The following is a 5,067-nucleotide window of genomic DNA, read 5'->3' as shown; positions in this document are numbered from 1 at the left end:
GATAGAAACTGCTTCAGCGATTATTTTAATTCAGAAAGGTTTAGGGGTCCGCAGTATTGCAATAGTCAAAGTTTTGCTTCTAGCTCCTGGATTATTGTCTTGGTGGGATAGATTCCCCGGGAATATTATTAAAATTGAGATCCTAACCTTTCAAAAAGCAGTGCAATATGCACCACAAGCTAAATTGTGTGAATAAATGAGAAATTAAGGGCTTAATTCAGAGAAAGCATTTTGTAGTATGTAAAGTAATACCACAATAATACTGCTTACTCCAGTATTGGAACTTTCATGGATTTACATGCTTGAATCCTTCCCCTTCGTTGAGATGGGAGCCCCCGGTACATCAAAACAGCTATACATACAGGCTACTGCAATGAAAAAAGGCCTAAAGGCTTTCACTTTAGTAGCCTATCCTTATCACTATAAGCAAAAAGGACCAAAGCAAGGCCCACCAATCAGGCTTCCCCTCCCTCTAGAACAGAGGTCTTCAATCTGGGGGTCGCGACCCCCAGGGGGGCCTTGGAGTCCTGGAAAGGGGGTCCTGCATTCCCCCAACTGATTGTTAAAATACCTCACGTGAACTTTGATGTATTGAGTCTCCTGTGCTGTGAAAGCCACAGACAGCTAAGGAGGCCTTCACACCAGGCACCTGCTTCCTAAATGAAATGCAAATGTGGTCTACGAGCTGATCTGCAAATGTAAAGGGTAATCTGCAACTATAAAGGATGCTGGCGAGCTGATCAAATCACTCACAGCTATGTGATGACAAACATTTATTCTTTTTTTTAGGGGTAGTGCAAAGAGTTAAGAATTGTGTGTGCTTTTAATTGTAGTTACACAGCGCTTACTTCACCTGGAGGTGTTGAAGGGACAGCTATTTTAAAAAAAAGGTATAGCATATGCTCTGGTATTACTTAAATCTACATATAGGAAGCACAGTTTTATCTTAAACCTCTTTGTAGTGGCCTATCTTATACTGCGTGTGCATTAACTAATAGAAGTTTCCTAATGCACTACAGTGCATTTCCCAATATGTAACAACTTTATTTTATTTATTTTTCATTAAAGCTGGCTGTTATTCTATATGTAGCTACCTGACGGTGAAAGAATTAAAAACAACTTCGAATATTTTGGGGTTTATGTATGAGAGGCTTGAGCTGCTGGCGCATCACTTTTTTGACATTCCAGCGGCACAAGCCTCTCAATCATACGTATGAGGTGACACAAAGCCACCCTACGTGGCTTTGAATGGCCTCATAGATATGGAGTAAGGCAAAGCAGTGAAAGCCAGTGCATTGCCTTACTTTGAGTCAAGGAGAGGTTCCGTGGGCTTTGTGGTGGGTGTTCCCATGCAACACCCATGGATTTTGACGCTGCCCCAGATTTACAAAATGACGTCAACTGGAGCAGTGCCAAAACCTTAGGCCTCCCCAGAGCAGGCATAATGAGGAGAAATGTTTTAATTTCTCGTTGTTTTTCCTCTTTCCGTGTGTGTTGCTATCTGCCGCACATATAGAAAGAGGTACAATGCCTCTCTGGATTGTTTTTGTGCAGCAAGGTGCCTCTTCCGGCACAAAAACAATCCTGGCTACGTTGGTGCTAGGCAGCAATTTGTGCACCAGCGCAGGAGGAAAGGACAGAAATGCATTGTATTTCATAAATACGGTCCATTCCTGCACTTTTGTATTGGTGTAGGGCAGTGTAGTAAGAAGACCTGTGGCACTGTCCTACACCAAATCCTCATAAATGAGGACCTTTGTTTTTAGCTACTCCTTTGGCCACGCACCCACACTCACTGACCTTTGTTTTGCTAAACAATGTTTAATATTAATATTATTTCCTCACCATAAAAATGATTTGCTGTGGGAAATGGGGACATTTATTATTGACTATGATGAGGAGTACCAGGTTCTAGACATTTTTGTCAGGAGGGGGTCCTTAGACCTAAAAATCTTTGAGAGGGGGTCCTGGCATCAAAAAGTTTGAAGACCTCTGCTCTAGAACCTTCCTGAGAGGAGCTCCCTTCCCTCAGATTTTCTACCGCACATTGTGCTAGGGAGTCTCCATTGAGACTTCAGAGAAGTTCATTTTTGCTATTTTTCCTCGGAAAAAGGATTTCCTACAGCAAGTAAGGTGTCTTCTTACTTTACTTAAGGGGACTGTATTTTGAGGAGAATTCACCATGTCTGATAAAGAGAAGAGAAGCCTTTTCAGAGCCTGTAAGAACTGTGGGAAGAAAAGGCTCCACTTTGAGGACCCACACAAGGACTGCATTTATTGCCTCCACCCTGACCATTTAGCCAAAGACTGCAAAGTTTGCAGGACCTTTTCTAACAAAACCCTCAAAGACAGGGAAGGTAGGCTACTAATTTGGCTCCAGAAGTTGAAGTCCAGATCTAATCCAGTGTCTGGTTCTGACAGTGAGGAATCTACAACTTTCTCCAGAAAAGAGGCAGATCTCCTCAACCCCACTCAGAAGATCTTCCAAAAAAGGCTCACAAAAAGACCAAACGGGTGTCCTCTAAAGCTGGAAGTCCTTCCAGTTCTCCTCACAGGAGTTCTGTTTCTTCTAAAAGACACTCTAAAGAAAGATCTGTATCCTCAGAGCGCAGCAAAATAGTCTTTTCTGAGCCTCCAACGCCATCTCCTGTGATGAAACATGTCTTTAAGAGGCCATCTGAAAAATCTACGACGACACCGTCGACGACATCGACAAGAGCACCGTCATCAGCGGTGTCTAAAGGTGTCTTTACAGCTTCGTCGTTGACTGCTACAACTTCTACAGTCTCAACGGCAGCGTCTTCCTCATCGACGATCACGTCGACAACGTTCTCGCCAGCGGCGTTTGTGGTTGCCTCGCCCATCGCCTTTCCATCGATGCTACCGCCGGTGAGACCGTCGACGTTGACTCTGCCGTCGTCATTTTCCTCGTTGACGAGAATTTCTCCAGCGATGTCTCTATTGACGACTCCGTCGGCGCTCCCGTCGAAGATGTTGATACCGTCAACGATGCCGTCGGGGATACCAACAAGTTTGCCTGCTACGTTCCAGTCGACGATGCCATCCATGTTGCCGTCAACGATGCCGTCGACGATTCCGTCGATGAGGGTTAAAGCACATAAGAAGTCTGGTTTCCTTTCGCCATTGGTGACATCTCCAAGTAGGGTTTCAGCCTTGGTACCTACGCATTTACTGGAACAAGAGGACTCAGATGATGAGGGACTTTTTGGGGTTGCTCATAGCCCATCAGAACTACACGTCAAGTGCCAGGATCTAGAGGAAGACACCCAGCATGATCCACACTCTTACTACCCACAGGCACACCAGTATCCTTATCAGGAGCAGATGGTTTCTTTGCCAGGATCACTCATAGCTGATCTGCAACTCATGTTGGATGACTACAGAAGGTGGTTTCCACCAGCTGGCTTAGAAGTTCAGCAGCCTTCTGTTGCGCCCTCTGTGCCTTCTACTCCAGTCCATCCAGGAATCCAGCCATCTCATATACCGCCACAGACACCAATTCCATCCCTACGCAGGATTTGTCCTCTTCTGATGATGATGATGACAGAGAGGAGGGAGAATTACCGGATGCAATAACAGAGTGGGATGACTATCAAATTCCTACTCCGTCCTCGACCTCTCTGGTTCCTGTGGATTCCCCTCCTAGTGACATCGGCGGTTTCCACAACCTGCTTGAAAAAGCTGTGAAAAGGTTTGAGTTGCCCATGCCCACGAAGCAGATGGACTGCTTTTTGTATGATTTTAAGGAGCCATTTCAGAAGAGTGTAAAATCTATGCCGATTGTGGACTATATCTGGAATGAGGGCATTAAAGTTATGAAGAACCCAGCCACGGTCACCCCGGTTCTACCTCGCCTTGACAAAAAGTATAAGGCGCCTGAAGACTCTCCGGCCTGCCTCACGGCCCATCCCAGACCCAACTCAGTTATTGCCCAGGTGGCACAGCGCAGATCTGGGAACCCTTCAGCACCAATCTCTGCCCCACCGGACAAGGAGGGTAGCAGATTAGACAATATAGGAAAACGCTTCTCCTTAATGGCTTCGCTTATTATAATGGCTTCTAACTCTCTGGCTATCATAGGCAGATATGATAGACTGCTACGGGCTGACATTACGCCCTATTTGGATCAACTGCCAGAAGACTCTAAATTAGAAGCCAGGAAAGTCTTGCAGGAAGGAGAGAGGTCTTCTGCAGAAATCATAGACTATGCTATGGACAGCGCCACCACAGCTTTCCGTCAGGTGGCAGGTTCCACGGTTCTCAGAAGGCAGGGTTGGCTTCAAGCAACTTCATTTAGACCCGAGGTCCAAAACAAAATTCTTGACCTCCCTTTAGATGGTGAACCCCTTTCGGGAAGCACATTGATGATGCGCTTCAGTCAATCAAGACAGACACTGACACGGCCAGGTCCCTTGGCACCCTGCAGTTTAAAAGACAGCCTTTTCGACGAGCTAGAGGCCGAGGCTACTCATCGTATAGGCCTGGTTTTCAGCAGTATAGATACCCCTCTGTCTCTGCGGCATCCCATTCCTTTCATCCTCAGTTTCAACAGAGAATGCCTCCACAGGCAGCTTATTGGAGAGCTTCCCTGAGAGGAAAGGCCGGAAGACAACCAAAAGATACAGGTCGTAGACAATGACTTGCTATCGTCTCCGGCTACGAACCTTCCCTTGGGCTCAAGACTAGGGGGAAGGATTTCCTTCTACTTCCACAATTGGCAGAAGATAACATCAGACCAATGGGTCCTAAATCTCATCCAGTTTGGCCATACCCTGGAGATCTTGCACTACCCTCCTACGAAGCCTCCCCTTCCTTGAAAAGTGAAGCACTTGTATCTGCTCAAGCAGGAGGTCGAGTCCATGCTTCTCAAGGGAGCTATTGAAAGGGTTTCCACATCAGGAGAAAGGAAAGGGTTACTACTCCCGAGTCTTCCTAGTTCGAAAGAAGCAGAAAAGTTGGCGTCCAATTCTAGACCTCAGGGATCTCAACACTTATCTAAAAAAACAATAATTCTGTATGATCACCCTATCAGACATTCTGTCCTTT

Source organism: Pleurodeles waltl, chromosome 10 (assembly GCF_031143425.1).
Source record: "Pleurodeles waltl isolate 20211129_DDA chromosome 10, aPleWal1.hap1.20221129, whole genome shotgun sequence".
Lineage (NCBI taxonomy): Eukaryota > Metazoa > Chordata > Amphibia > Caudata > Salamandridae > Pleurodeles > Pleurodeles waltl.
The sequence above is the reverse complement of the archived record's forward strand: the minus strand, read 5'-3'. Positions refer to the sequence as shown.